Raw genomic sequence first — 16,335 nt, forward strand, 5'->3', positions numbered from 1 at the left:
TAAATTATATATACAGAGAGATGATAGGTTTTTTGTTTTTTTGTTTGTTTTTAGAGACAGGGTCTTTCTCTGTCACCCAGGCTGGAGTGCAGTGGTGTGATCATAGCTCACTGCAGCCTTAAACTCTGGGCTTAAGATCCTCCCCCCTCAGCTCCCCAAGTAGCTGGGACTACAAGAGTGCACCACCAGGCCTGGCTGGTTTATTTTTATTTTTTGTAGAGATGGGGTGTTGCTATGTTGCCCAGGCTGGTCTTAACTCCTGGCCTCAAGCAATCCTCCTGCCTGGGCTTCCCAAAGTGCTGGGATTACAGGCAAGAGCCACCATGTAAGACCTAGAAAAAATAATATTTTAATGCATTTTTAAAAAATCAAAATTAATGTCAGAAAATCCACGATGAACAAAATGCTAACATTTTAAATAGATAGGATCAACAACAATGTTCTATCAGGTCATATTGGTGCCTAGAACAAAAGGAAACATCAGTACAGTAGTACTGATTCTGTCTAGCAATCCTTGGAACACAGTCACACTTTTTTTTTTATATTTATTGATAATTATAGAGACAGGGTCTCACTGTATTTTAGCCTAGGCTGTTCTCGAACTCCTGGGCTCAAGCAGTCCTCCTGCCTCAGCCTCCCAAAGTGCTGGGATTGTGGGCGTGAGTCATGGGGCCGGCCCACATTATTCGTGCTCCAGTTTGAAGGGCCCTGTCAGGACTCCACCAGGCGTGGGAAAGGCCCTCAGATGCCTGTAAGGGAAGAGAAGGCGTAGAGAGGAAGAAGGTGAACCAGCTTGTGGAAGGTGGGGGGTGCCTTTCAGAACCAGACTGAAGCCAGCTCCCAGGCCAGTCCCTGCCCTGGAGCTCTGGACACAATGCTGCTTCTACGTGTCTGTAGTAGACATAGTACTTACCCCCAACCCCACTCCCACCTGCAGGCCCCAAGGAAAGCTCGCAGGGTCTGGGCCACTGCGTGCCAGCCCAACAGCCCACTCTAGCCTTCTGCACTAACTGGCCTTCAGACTTCCCAGGAAGCCCCAAAGCAGTGGAGCTTCCATTCTGATTCAGAATGAGCATCGGCTTGTCACCTTCTGAAGCCAGGCCTGTAATAGTAGGTGCTAGGTTTTATCTAATGCACAACCCCATGAGGTGTTTATTATATCATTTTCCAGTCAAGGAAACTGAAGCTCCAAGCAGTTAAGTAACTTGCCCAAGGTTACACAGCTCCAGGGCATTGCAAGTCTTGCCCCTTAGGAATTGTCCCAGCTCTGAAACCTAGCTGGGCTGAAAGCCAGGACTTGACAGGTTGAGCTGGAAAGTTCTCATCCTCTTCGACTCTAACTGTGGTCTGTCCATCTCCTTCCTCAAAGAGGCTGTCTTGGCCCCACCCAGACACCATCTTCTGAGGCTTAGAAGAGGTGGCATTTTCTTTGGCAGGAGGGGTTCTTGAATGAATTCACAGAAATGGGAATGGGAGAAAGATGGATACCCTCTCCTGGCAGGGCCCCTGCCAGGAAGAAGTTAAAGCACACCTAGAACCGGCTTCCTGTCCTAGGAAACCCCTGGTCCAGCCCACCCTATCTGACTCACTGGATTTGGGGTATGAGTCATACCCCTTCCTTCCCCAGGCTGTGGTGGCTGAGCCACCAGCCCACCAGGGAACCATGATGACATAAGCCCAACTCACCCATAGGGAAGAGGATGGAGACAGAAGGAAGCAGACAGCAGTAAACAGCCGGGGGAGGGGGCAGGGACGAGAAAGAAGCTTTCAGAGAGACACCCCTCCTCTCCCTCTTAGGCCTGGAGGCTGATGTGGAAGGGTCCCTGGCCCTCTCAGCTCCTCCCCTTTTTGTCCCGAAGAGGAAGGGACAGATAACGCCTAGGGTGCTGAGTTGTAGAAAACTATTAAGTCTGTGTTTGGGTATAGGCGACTCACAACCTGATATGAGATTCTATCATTAGAGATTCATTCCTTTAGCTTCAGATAAGAATCCCCTGTTTAAGATACATAGAGTGGAAAAGGACACATCGTCGAAACTTATTCACAATAAATGCCTGTCCTTCGTGAGTTTATCAGAATCACAGAATCAGAATCTAACCCCTAAAGATCATCAAATCCAGATGCTTCATTTTATAAATGAGGACCCTCAAAACCCAGGGAAATAAAATTACTCATTCAAGGTCTTGCAGCCAGTTAGTGGTAAAACCAGGGCCAGAATACAGGCTAACGGAGCTCAAGGCTGGCACCTGGCAAATACAGGTCACTGCCCCCAGCAGCGACCTGCATCCAAGCATCGTGCAGTGAGAGGGATGGCTGCAGGCCTGGAAGCGCTCTGTCTGCAGAACTGGAAAAGACTTCAAAAAATGCTTCTACATGTTTTGCTGAACATAAAGATACATTTGTGTACATGATAGAACATTTAGAAAATACCAAAAGGGATAAAACCACCCAGAATCTATCACTCAGACAGATGATCAGTATGTTTATATGCACATGCTTTTTAATTAAATTTTATTCAAAATTTTTGAACCCTGCCTTTTTTTCACTTATAATAACTAATAAGCATCTTACCATGTCATTAAAAGTAATTCAAAAACATAATTTAAATAACTGCATAAAATTTCATGGTGACTGAATTTAATCATTCCCATGTAAGTTGAATTTCCTTTTTCACTGTGTAAATAATGTTATGATGAATATCTCTGTACATACACATTTTGCCACATCTCTGATTATTTCAGATAAACATCTAAGGTATAATTTTAGGTTAAAGGGTGTAAATTTTTAAAATTCTTGAAACATATCACAAAACTGCTTTCTAGAAATGTACCACATGCTCTCCTCACCAGCAGTGCATGACAATGCCAGTGTCACAGCGTCTACACCAGCATTCAGTATAGCATTTTAAGGAATATAAATCATTCTATTATAGCGATACATGTATGTGTATGTTCATTGCAGCACTATTCACAATAGCAAAGACATGAAATCAACCCAAATGCCCATCAATGATAGACTAGATAAAGAAAATGTGGTACATGTATACCATGGAATACTATGCAGCCAAAACCAGGAAGGAGATCATGTCCTTTGCAGGGACTTGGATGAAGCTGGAAGCCATTATCCTCAGCAAACTAACACAGGAACAGAAAACCAAATATCGCATGGTCTCACTTATAAGTGGGAACTGAACATTGAGATCACATGGACACAGGGAGGGGAACAGCACACACTGGGGCCTGTCAGGGGATATGGCGGGAGGGAGACCATCAGGAAAAATAGCTAGTGCACGCTGGGCTTAATACCGAGGTGATGGGTTGATAGGTGCAGCAAACCACCATGGCACACATTTACCTGTGTAACAAACCTGCACATCCTGCACATGTACCCTGAAACTTAAAATAATTAAAAAAAGAAGCTTTGCTGATTTTTAAAATGGATTTGCTTATTTATTTTTTATCAGCCCACATCATGCTTTGAGTTGAAATCTTCGCTGATTTTCTCAGAACCAGCAGGGACAACGCCCACTTGCATACATTGTGCGTTATCTCAGTCAAGGCTGAGCCCTGCTACCTGGGGGACAGCCAGCTAGAGGGACACCCCCAGAAGAGACTCAGAACTCAGAAGTTGCTGAAAAACTGCTAGGGAACTAGGCAGTGAAGTCCCAGAGTAGGGCATCACTTGTAGGAAAAGGGGGGCATGTGGGGTCCCGGGCAGCCAGGAGAGCACCCTGAAGGCACTGAAAAGCTTGGGCAGAGGCAAAAAGCCAGAGGAGAAAGAAGCTAGAAGTACAGGCAGGAAAAGACTAAAGAGAAATTTTGCTAATTCATGGCCATACCAAGGCCGTCCAGCAAGTTGCCCTGCTACATCTGAAATGTATATTCATTCATCTGTCAATTCATTCATTCATTTACTGAAGCAGGAGACATATACTGAGTATGTCCTGTGTACAAAGCATAGACAGTGCCATGGGCGACCCACAGACCTGCCCTGGGGCCTCATATGTCAGTGTAAACAAGGTATCTTTTCGATGAACAGCAGCATCATTGATTAACAGCATCTTTTGTACTAATTCTAGAGACACTGCAGTTCACGGGGCAGATGCTCCACTGTAAAGGTGAGGCTTCTCACACTATTTGTGGTGAAGACTGGACTTCTGAGCTCTGACCACTGGGTGGTCCTACTGTGCATGACCAGAAAACAGCCTCTGCCACAAGTGACTTCTTGGAGACGTCCACGTCACCCGAACTGGTCTATATTCTGTTCAGTGAATCAAGGCCATGGACCATGTGCCTGAATGTTGTGGTAATGTCCAGCTGCTATAAAAGTTTCCAAGCATTTACTCTCAGTTCCTGTTCTTTCGTCATAGAGCAGTACCAGATCACTCTTGAACAGCACTGCCCTTGAGCATGGGTTCTGGAATCTATAGCATGGGTTCAAATTCTTCCTATGCCACCCATGTTACTGATGGCAAGTTACTTATCCCCTCTGATCCTCAAGTTCCTCATCTCTAATATGGGGTAATAACATACAAAGAGTTGTTTGGGGAAAATAAATGAGATTATGACAGTAAATTGTGTAGTGCGGTGCCTGGGACACAGTAAACACAAAATAGGTTTTTTCATTTCCATTCGATCCCACATTGTGAGGTTGGTAGAAGGAGTGAGCACTGGTAATCAACACCTCAAGAGCTATAGACAAAATGTTTTTATTTTTGAGACAGGTTCTTACTCCGTTGCCTAGGCTGGAGTGCAATGGTGCCATCATAGCTCACTGCAGCCTCCACCTCCCAGGCATAAGCAATCCTCCCACCTCAGCCTCCTGAGTAGCTGAGACTATAGGCATGCACCACCACACTTAGTTAATTAAAAAAATTTTTTTTGTAGAGATGGCCTATGTTGCTCAGGCTGATCTTGAACTCGTGGGCTCAAGTGAGCCTCCTGACTTGGCCTTCCAAAGTGTTGGGATTACAGGCATGAGCCACATTTTTATTTTGTTGTTTTTTGGATGTTTTTGTTTGTTTGTTTTGTTTTGTTTTTTGAGATGGGGTTTCACTCTGTTGCCCAGGCTGGAGTGCAGTGCCGCAATCATGGCTCACTGCAGCCTCAACCTCCCAGGCTTAGGCAATCTTCCCACTTCAAATTCTCGGGTAGCTGGGACTACAGGCATGCACCACCATGCCTAGCTAATTATTTAATGTTTTTGTAGAGACGGAGGTCTCCCTGTGTTGCCCAGGCTGGACTTGAACTCCTGGGTGCAAGTGATCTTCCTGTCTTGGATTCCCAAAGTGCTGGGTGTATAGGAGCGAGCCACCACACCCGGCCTGGATAAAATGTTAAAGCTGGGGAGTGGGTGGAGTAGAGTGGTCATATTTACTGTGTTCCTCCTATGTGCCAAAGACTTAACATCTACTATGTAATTGATTCTCAAAATCGCCCTTTGAATTAGGTATTATTCCCATTCTGTAGATGGAAATGAAAATTTGGAGAAGTTAAATAACTTGGCCAACATTACACAGCTAGCCGAGTCCTGGTTGAAATCCAGGCCTCCAGGTCCAAGCCTTGCTCTTTCCACTACTCCACACAGTCTTCTTTGGCTAAATTATGTTCTCTCTTCCTGTGACGAAATCCTTTCAGCCTAAGTCAGGGGTCCATGGCAGAAGATTGCATTACTATTCCCAATTATTCATTCCCCTATCCCCTGTGATAGAATTATACATCCTTGCCCCATTGACGCAGGTTTGGTCCTGTGACTTGATTTGGACAATGCAACCTCAGATGCATATCTCAGCAAAAGCTTTGAGCACCACTGCTTGGTGCCACAAGCCCCGCATGGCCCAGATAGGGGCTGCTCCTACCTGGGTCCAGGAATGAAGGTGACTTGGAGAGAGAGCTGCAGCCAATGTGAGTGCGAAGTCAGCCTCTGTTGTTGTAAACACTGAGATCTGGGGTGGGGTGAGGGAGTAGAGGACACTGTCACCACCATGGAAGTTAGTCAAAGCTGACTGACACACTTGTCACACCGTGATACTACAAAGCAATGCCAGAGGGACTGCGTGGCTTGGAGCCTCTCCCTGCCATGGAGGGGTGGGTGCCCTCTGCCTCTCATTAACACCCTGAAACCTACCTCCCTGTTCCACTGAAAAAGCTGAAATGCCTTGAGAGGTCACTCACTCTCCCCAGGGTGCTCTGCAAGGCTTCACTGGGGATGAGAGTCCAGACGCATTGCTTCCCCACCAGTGCTATCCACCTTGCCACCCCCCAGAACTCAGCCTAGAAGGAGAAATACCTCTTGGCAGATATCTCAGGGCTGGCAGGGCTGGGGTGGAGCAGGACGTGAGGTGTGACTCAGCTGTGTGCACAGGCAGGGCTGGACCTGCTGGATATAGATAAGAGCCCCTCCCCTCCCCTCCTTCCATTCTCCTTTCCTCTCCTTTCTTCTGTCACTGCCTTCCCTAAATGTTATTCCTAGAGGCTAGGCTTTTGTTTTGCTTATTTTGAGTGGGTAAACAAGAGAGGGGCAGAACCTTGGCCTAGGAATGTCTGAGGACCCCCCAGCACAGGAAGGGAGTAGCCGTGGTGTTATGCTCACCCCTGGTAGCCCCTCGAGTTACAGTTGCTCTCCAGGCCTCAGGGGCTCCCACCTGGCTGATCACCAAAATCACCTGCACGGTTTTTCCCAGCCCTACCTAAGGGCCCCCATTTACAACAATGCAGGGTGTTTACTGCACAAAAAGGACCTGGCTAAGAAGGCAAATGGGGGCCGGAGGTGCAGTTGCATTCGGCTGCCAGTCATGTCTCCACGCAGGGCTGCCTTCCCCAAAGAAAGCAGGGAGGTTCTCATCTCATAAAGGCTGCATCCATTCGCTAAGCCACATGGCAGTGGGTCCGCATCTCCGTAGAGCGGGTACTTTTTTCTACTTCATGGAAAGGTAGCAGGAATCATGTCCATACCCAGAAGACTCTGATTCTTGGGTTGGGAAATCTTCATTTTAAGGAATCTCTCACTTCCAGGTGGTTCTGAAGGTGAATTGGCTCTGGGAACCAGGGCCCTGGAAAATCCTGGAACCACTCAGCCCTCCTTAGGGAAGGGCCCTCTCAGTGCCAACAACCATGGCATGCCCACTGAAAGTCAGCTCCCAGCTGAAGCCAGGGGCCAGGCAGGCACTGCCCAGAAAGTCTCTGCCACTCCCAGTTGATGTGAGTGGCCAGGCTTCATCCTGGCCTCCCACCTGTCCTCTGAAGCTGGCATACCCCGTCTCCATACACCCAGCTCTGCCTCTGGGAGATGCTGCCTACCGCTAAGTGGAGCAGTTTACTAGGGAGATTAAAAGAGGGGTGACGCCAGCCCTAACAATATCCAAGGCAGAGCTGTGAACAAAGGGACGTGTGATGGGTAGCAAGTGACTGCAGACTTCCTGAGGTTAACGATGGGAAGAGATGGTGGGAGGATTGAATTCTGATTTTGAGCAATTACGCTCCTTCCTGGAGTTCCCTGTAGAGAAACTGCCCTAATCAGAAATTCCCAAGACTGGAAGCCTGGTGCTTCTAAAGGCCCTAAATCTCAGGACAGTGTGGACAGACATGCCATAGGCGGTCAGAAGAGCCAGCTAATTGAGGCATCCCACCCTCTCCAGCGCCGAGACTCTCAAGCGAGGAACCTAGGGTGCAACATTTCAGGAGGGTAGGATGTCTCAATTAGCTGGCACTTCTGACTGCCTGTGGGGCACCCGCCCACACTGTCCTGCAATTTGGGGCCCTTAGAAACTCACCTTCCACAGTAGGGTGAAGGCGAATCATCTCTAATTGAAGATCTGAAACTGAGGTCTTTTCCTGTGCAGTTGAGAATGTGTTTCCAATAAATGCAGAAATGGAGGAAAATAGCAAACAATGACTGAGAGAGCAGACTCTGGATCTGATCTTGGTAAACTACAGATCTGACTCTGTCAGGCCTGGGAATCTGCATTTCTAACAAGCTCTGCGATGAGGATGCAGTTGGTCAGGGACCACATCTTGAGTGTCAGGGAGTTAGTTGACCTTGGGCAAGTTACACAATTCCTCTAAAAGGGAGACCTTGAACCCAGGATTGATCACATAATTTTCTATCCTGGTGCAAAATGAAAATGCCAGGCCCCTGGTTCAAAATTAGTGTGAATTTTAAGACCTCGACAGTAGAGAATTAAAACAGGCACAGGGCCTTTCAAATTGCAGGTGACCCTAAGCAACTGCCTAAGCCTCAGAGGGTTGGAAGACTCAACAAAGTTAACCACGTAAAGCACTTAGAAAGCACCTGGGCATGGCAAATCCATGAAAATGTCCCTGATCATGATTGCCCAGCCCAGAACAACCTCTCCTTGAACATCGGGACTGTCAGACTGAGCTTATGTGGACCAACCTCCACTTCACAGGGGAGGAAGCTGAGGCCCACAGCAGGAGTTTGAAGAAAAAAGGGTGGGTGAATGGGATGATAGTGGAGGCCGAGCTCAGGCCACCAGACACCCAGGTCAGGGCTCCTCCTTTGGGGCTGTCTCCTCAATGGACAAAAAGAAAAGGCGATGACGGCAGTGACGTAACACCACCACCATCGCTCAGAAATATTGAAGAGAGTGAGCCTGTCTGGATGGATGAACAAAGGTTAGCCTGTTGGAATAATCCTAACCATTAACTCATCTGTTGGGCTTCTAGAGATGTGCATTTGGAGCCATTGGTAAGAGCATGGAATTACGTGGAAACTGCAGAGGGGCCCTCTAACACTTTGCCTCTGAAATGGACCCAGGCTATTGTGCTTTGCGGGTTCTTGGTCTGCTTTCCCTGGTTTTGCTATCTCTGCCCTTATCTCCAATGCCACTTCTCATTGCTGTTAGGCTGTCCATCTCCAGCAGCTACTCCATAAATTGCTGGCAGTCCGATAGACAAATAACCCGAGTTATTAGGATGGTGCTTAAAATAAGGATAAATGGCATCTGACTGGTATGTGGTCAGTCAGGAATGTTATAATGTTTTGGCATCTTAAAATACCTTCTAGCTGCGGAGAGACTGCCTCTCCCAGGGCCTAGCCAATTCCTAGAAATAGCAAGGGCTCAGCTGAGAGCGTGCTTTTGATGTACAAACTAACCAATCCTTCACTATCTGGCCTATACACCCAGGGAGACAATATTCCTCGTCTTAATCATACCAGGGCCAGGTATCAGGCAACTAGGGACCACCACTATAGCTTAGAGCACCCTCCATAAAATTCAAACTAGCCAATCCAAAACTGTTCACCTTGTCCTGCCTTGCCTTCCCCTTGAAAGCCCCAATAAAGGCTCTGACCTAACGCTTTACCCTGGCTCCTGCCTTCTGCCCCCTGTCCACCCTGGTATCTTCCCGCTGTGTGGTATGCCATGTCTCCTGTCTCCAGGACCTGTGAATATAATACACTCTGTTTTCCTGGGCCTCTCCTTTGTCTCTGTTTGTGGACAGACTGACCAACATATTGCCTGACCAACCATTGCATAAAAGAATACAAAACACAGTTTCTTCAGGCATCTTCTCAGTCATCTGATTTCTGATTCTGTGCTTTGTTTTGCAGGTGAGTGAGGTTGCCAGATATTGAATTTTGAATGAATGAGTTATTACTGTAGGAGTAAGAAAATTGATAACAGAAAAACTGCAGGTGTTAAAAATCATTGCCACTGTTACTATTTTAGTTGTCGTTATTAGGATAAGAAGATTGGCAGTGAATCTCTGAGGTTATTCTGAGAATCAGAATCTTCCTATCTCTTCCTATCTCAAGTGAGGGTACTCCAGGCTACAGTGGTGACTGTGCCTTCTCTTTCTAGTGGCCACCATCAGTCAGCTTAGATTGAGGACAACGCTTTGCCCTTAATCTCTAACTGCATTTTTCTAGCGACTGGGGGAGGCACGATGGCCAGGGATGTGAAGATTGGGAGGTGAGCTGTCTAACCTTCAGATCTGTAGCCACCGCAAACCAGAGACCAGAGCGGAGCCACCCTCTTCCTTCTCTCCCTCTTACCCCTCAAGGTATCTCATGATTGGCTTAGGAAGAGAGAAATGAATGGGTAAGGCTCAGGCTGTCCAGCCCAGGCAAGTAGCCCCAAGGGCTGAGTATGGTAACCGTCCAGAATGGCCCTCCCCACTTCCCTCCCAGCATGATCCTGCTTGCCCCTCTGAGCCGCTCAAGGGCACCTCTTCTGAAGGCCTCTCCAGCACTCCTAGACAGAGTGAGGCTCAGCCCTCTGTATCACCACAGCTCAGTGGTAATCACAATAATAATAATAATAACAATGAATACTGCCATATTTGGGGCACTGTGCTGTCATCCATTAATCCCTACAGCCCTGTGAGGTAGATGCTGTTATTCTTCATACTTGTAGGTAGAGAAACAGGTAGAGTGGCTTACCAAGGTTGTTTAGGTCTGATTCCAAATTCTGGGCTCTTCACCTCCAAGGTGCACTGACATAGTGTGTCGTATTCTATGGAGATGACCTTCCAAGGAGCAGACCTGCACAGAGGCCTGGTGCTTCACTGACTTCTGAGTGTACGGAAGGACTAACTGAATGAACGTCTGGAGGAGACGGAGGCATTTCAGAGGGCAGTGGAATTCCAGGGGTCGCCTGGGGCTGCAGGGCTGAAATGCTGTGGGGTTCCCCGGGGTTGCTTCTCCTTGTGGCTGTGGCCTGCCTGGGACACTGCTGGTTTCTGGAAGTGGACTTGGGGAAGAAGTCTATTGCCTGCCATGCCTGGGTCTCTAGGAAGCAGGCCTGGTGGAGAACAGTCCACATTTTCCTCATGACCAGGAATGACTTGAGAGAATGAAATTCCTGTGAGTTAGAGACACAGAGTTGCTTGGTGAGGGTGGACCTGGTGTGACTCAGCTCAGCCCAGACCCTGAGCTGCATAGTCCCCTCCTTGCAAATCTTTTGTGGGGCAAACTCCCTGGGAAGCCCACTTGTTTTGCCTGCTGTCTTAGTCTGCTTGGACTGCTTCAACAAAATACGACAGACTAGGTGGCTTAAACAACAGAAATTGATTTCTCACAGTTCCAGAGATTGGGAAGTCCAAGATCAGGTTTTGTCCAGTTCAGTTCCTGGTGACGGCTTCTTCCTGGTTTGTGGATGGACACCTGCTCACTGTGTCCTCACGTGATGGAGAGAGATCACCTCTCTCATGTCTCATCTCTCAGACTGCTATGGTTTGAATTTGGCCTTGTCCCACCGAAACCCATGTTGAGGCTTGGTCCCCAATATAGCAGTGTTGGAAGGTGGTACCTTTAAGGGGCATTTGAATCATGAAGGATCCACACTCACGAAGGGATTAATACAGTGTTGAGGGAGTGAGTGAGTTCTCACTCTTGTGGGACTGGGTTAGTTACAGTGAGGATTGTTATATACCAGGCTGTTATAAAGCGAGACTGCCTCTAGTGTTTGGTCTCTTTGCATGCACCATGTCCCCTTCTGCTTTCCACCGTTGAGCTGAGGCAGCATGAAGCCCTTGCCAGCTGGGCAGTCAGACATTGGACTTCCCAGCCTCAAGAATCATGAACCAAATAAACCTCTTTTCTTTGTAATTTACCCAGTCTCAGGTATTCAGTTACAGCAACAGAAAACAGATTGACAGGTACTAATCTCATATGTGAGGGTTCCACACTGAAGACCCAATTACCTCTAGCAGGTTCCACTTCTAAATACCATCACATTGGGGATTAGGGCCTCAATATATGAATTTCAGGGGGGCACAAACATTCAGTCCATAGCACCCACTGAGTCCTTGTCTTAGCCCCTGAATCAAGGTAGTGAGTCAGGATTGCATGTTCTTCTCTCTGCCCCAAGAGCTTGCACCCTTGTATCTTGTAGGCTCACACTGTCTTCCCCTTCTGCCCCAGAAGCAACACCAAGAGGTCCTTTCCTCTTGGGTTCCTGAGTCAGGGTTGCATTTTGGGAGTTTGGGCCTCCTCCTTGTCCCCAGCCTTGCTCTCTCTCAGATAGGGCAGGTTTAGGACCTCTGAGGGCTCTCATTCTGTGATTTTTACCCACCGGGTCCAGCTCTGCAGGTGGTGAATGTGACTGAGTTCATCTGGAAGGCGTGAATGCTGGACTCCTGGCCTGTCCACCTGTGCACAGGCACACACATGCATGCACACACATATAAACACACAGGCCAACTTTCCAGGCTTCTCTAATTGCCAGCTGCTCCCAATCTGTGTCTTTGTCCGGAAGTGGGATGACAAGTAAAATAAACAGATCTCCTGTTTCCCTAAGCCAGCTGTCCAGTAGAACTTTCTTTGCTTATGGAAATGTTGTATATCTACTCTGTCCAATACCACTGTGGCTACTGAGCACTAAAATGTGGCTAGTGTGAGGAACTGAAGTGTAAATTGTTATTTTATTTTAATTAAAATTTAGGCCGGGTACGGTGGTTCACACCTATAATCCTAGCACTTTGGGAGGCCAAGGAGGGTGGATCACTTGAGGTCGGGAGTTTGAAACCAGCCTGGCCAACATGGTGAAACCCCGTCTCTACTAAAAATACAAAAAAATTAGCCAGGCATGGTGGTGGGTGCCTGTAATCCCAGCTACTTGGGAGGCTGAGGCGGGAGAATCGCTTGAACCCAGGAGGCAGATGTTGCAGCAAGCCGAGATCGCACCACTGCACTCCAGCCTGGGTGATAGAGTGAGACTCTGTCTCAATAACAAAATAATAAATAATAAAAATAAAGAAAATAAATAAATAAAGTTTAACTAGCTACCTGTGGCCAGTGGCTAGCAAATTGGACAATGTAGATTTAGATGGATAGGGACCATCATGCTTTCCAAATCAAAAATCAAGACCCACAGCCTGATAAGTGGGAATAGATGTATAGGGCAAAATATTTGAAATTGGGACTGGACTGATAATTCCTGGGTGCTAGATCCATACTTGAACCCTAGCTCAGGTTTAAAAACCTCACTTGGCCAGGCACAGTGGCTCACACCTGTAATCCCAGCACTTTGGGTTTGGGAGGCCAAGGTGGGCAGATCACTTGAGCTCAGGAATTGGAGACCAGCCTGGGCAACATGGCGAGACCCCTGTCTCTACAATATATACAAAAATTAGCCAGGCATCGTGGCATGTACCTGTAGCTCCAGCTATTCAGGAGGTTGAGTTGGGAGGATCACCTGAGCCTGGGACATTGAGTCTGCAGTGAGCTGAGGTTGTACCACTGCAATCCAGCCTGGGTGACAGAGTGAGACCCTGTCTCTGGAAAAAAAAAAAAAAAAAAAAGGAAAAAAGCAACTCTGTAAAGAAGATAATCTCACTCCCATTTTGCTGATGAGGCAACTGGGGCTCAACGAAGCTAAGTGATGATCCCAGGTCACGCAGCAAGCCATGGTTTGGCCTCACCCCTAGGGCTGTCTGGGTCAAAACCTGGGCTCTCCCATTGGTCCCCGCAGGCTGGGGTGCAGTGGGGTGATCTCTGCTCAAGGCAAACTCCGCCCCCCGGGGTTCAAGCGATTCTCCTGCCTCAGCCTCCCGAGTAGCTGGGATTACAGGCGCCCACCACCATGCAGGGCTAATTTTTTTTTGTATTTTTAGTAGAGATAGGGTTTCACCATGTTGGACAGTCTGGTCTTGAACTCTTGACCTCAGGAAATCACAGGCCTGAGCCACTATGCCCGGCCTTAGACCTTTTTAAGTCAGTTCATGTGAGGGCGTCCAGCCCCCACCCCCACCAGTCATGTCTCTACTTCTGTGAGAAACTGGGGTAAAGAGACCTCTGGGATCGACGACTGAGGAGAAGCTGCTGGTGTCTCTGGGAGACAAAGAGAGTGATTGGTCCATCCACAGAGCCTGATCTGCACCCCAGACGCCTCCCACACAGACCCCCACAGGCTGCTACGAGGAGGTGAGGAGTCCGCCGTATGGGAGACATGATGTCCAGGGCTCTCTTTTTGCCTAAAATTCTCGGCTTGCTGTCTGAGTCCCGCCAATTACAGGCTGGGTTTTGTTCGTTTTATAAAATGCAGTTCTCTAGTTCCTCTGAGGAAAGAAGCGAGGGTCATTAGAGGGGTGGAGGAGGGTGGCAGGTGAGTCCGGCTAGAACCTCAAAAGTAGAGAGTTTCAGTCAAAGAACCCCAGAATTCCTGTGGGCAGTGTGGGATGAGCAAAGAAGCAGGGGAGAGGGTGGGAGGCATTGAAAGACCAGATTTTGGGAGGCACAGAAGGCAAACTTTTCAACCAGTTCAAACTCCAGTCTGCTTCTCTGGGTGGGGAAAGGTTTCTCCAGCTGGCTTGGTTCCCTCCTGCCCCAGGGCCTCTGCCTGCACTGCTCCAGCCTCTGCTCCCAGCCCTCAGGAGTTTCTGCCGAATTCACCCCCCTTCCGAGTCCTCCTCCATCACCCAGCTCTCAGGGAGGCCTTTCTGGCCCCCAGGTTTTGTATCATATGTATTGCATATTCTCACAGCATCTGCCCCTGTCCTTCACATGTTTAGTTCTGCTTCAAATACTACACTTGTTAGAACTGCTATTTGATTAATGTCTTATTCCCTCACTGGACTCTTTAAGTTTCATGAGAACTGGGACCATGTGTGAATTTGCTCTTGATTTTAGCCATGCAACTCACTGTGATGCCTGGCACATGGGTGCGACGCCATAAACATGGGCTGAATAAGTTAAATGAGTAAAGGTAGAGGAGGTCTATGCACCACAGGTCTTTCTATTCCTTTCCACAAAGAAGTTGGGCCTGCCCCAGCTGATCAGCAGAACTATAATTTGTGCATCCCAAGTTCACCCCTAACTTCTTCTCCCATACATGGAAGAAAATGCATGTCAGTTAGAGTGCTTTGGGCTGCAAGTAACTGAAAAGTCAATCAGCAGTGGCTTAAACCCAACACAGATGTTAGTTACTTAATGAGAAGACTAAAGGTAGGTGATTCCAGAGTAGATTCAGTGGCTCAGTGCTGCCATCAAAACCTAGGCTTTCCCCATCTTTTTTTTTTTTTTTTTTTTTGAGATAGAGTTTTGCTCTTGTTGCCCAGGCTACAGTACAATGGAGCTATCTTGGCTCACTGCAACCTCCACCTCCAGGTTCAAGCTATTCTCCTGCCTTGGCCTCCCGAATAGCTGGGATTACACGCATGCACCACCACGCCCAGCTAATTTTTTTTTTTTTTTTTTTTTTTTAGTAGAGACGGGGTTTTACCATGTTGTTCAGGCTGGTCTCGAACTCTCGACCTCAGGTGATCCTCCTGCCTCGGCCTCCCAAAGTGCTGGGATTACAGGTATGAGCCACCATGCCCGGCCGGCTTTCCCCATCTTTCTGCCCTGTCATCATCAGCATCTTCTGCTACAGCAACAAACATTCTCTCAAAACTGTCTCAAGCAGAAAGAAAGGGCCAAAAAGGGGTTGGGGAAGGGCATTTGTTTGCAAGATTGAATTTTGAAAATTAAGTGGCTGTCTGTAGTAACCTCTAAGAGAGTATTCATGCCATAGTTTTGTAATTATTTTTTTTACCTGTGGCCACACCTCCCCTCCAACCTCTGCAAACAGCTTCTTCATGATAGAGACTGTATTTTAGGACTCTGCTTCCCCAGCCTCTGGCACAGTCTAGGCACCCACACTGCTGACAGAAGAGAGGGCTCTGAAGGGGGCCAAGTGTGAAAGGTAGGGAGGGGCCACAGGTGAGGGACGGGAGGAGTCCTTTGCTAAAAGCAGGAACTCAAAGGGAAAGTGGGCATCAGGGTGCTCATAGCATAGGAAAGAGGAAGTGGTAAGTCTGAGAAAAGGTTGGAGAGGGTTGTGGCAAACCTTGGCACGGTCTGGAGAGAACTACAGAGAGGAAAGGAAGGGTGTAGAGCCTGAGGTTTATGCCAACACGGCTTCTTCCTTTGGGCTTCATAATATTTCTCCCATCTCACTGGGCATTGTTTCCTCCCAGCAAAGTGAATGTGTGGCTGTCACCCTATCCAGAAGTGTCCAAATGCAAGTGAGCCCTGGGATGGGTGTCACTGATGGCTCCTGCAATAGTTGGAGGAATGAAAGGCTTTTAAATGCACTTCCTTCTTCCCACCCATGTGGTCTAACGGAATTGAATGCTCAACACCAGGCACTTTTTTAAAAAGATGGGAGGAAAAGCTAAAATGTTAGGGGTGATTAAGAAAGAAGGAAGTGTGCCAGGCACAGTGGCTCAAGCCTATAGTCCTAGCACTCTGGGAAACTGAAGCAGGCAGATCACTTGAACCCAAGAGTTCAAGACCAGCCTGGACAACATGATGAAACTCCATCTCTACAAAAAAATACAGGTGTGTGCCTGTAGTCCTAGCTACTTGGAAGGCTGAGGGTGGGGGAGTGCTTGA

Source organism: Macaca fascicularis, chromosome 7, assembly GCF_037993035.2.
Source record: "Macaca fascicularis isolate 582-1 chromosome 7, T2T-MFA8v1.1".
Lineage (NCBI taxonomy): Eukaryota > Metazoa > Chordata > Mammalia > Primates > Cercopithecidae > Macaca > Macaca fascicularis.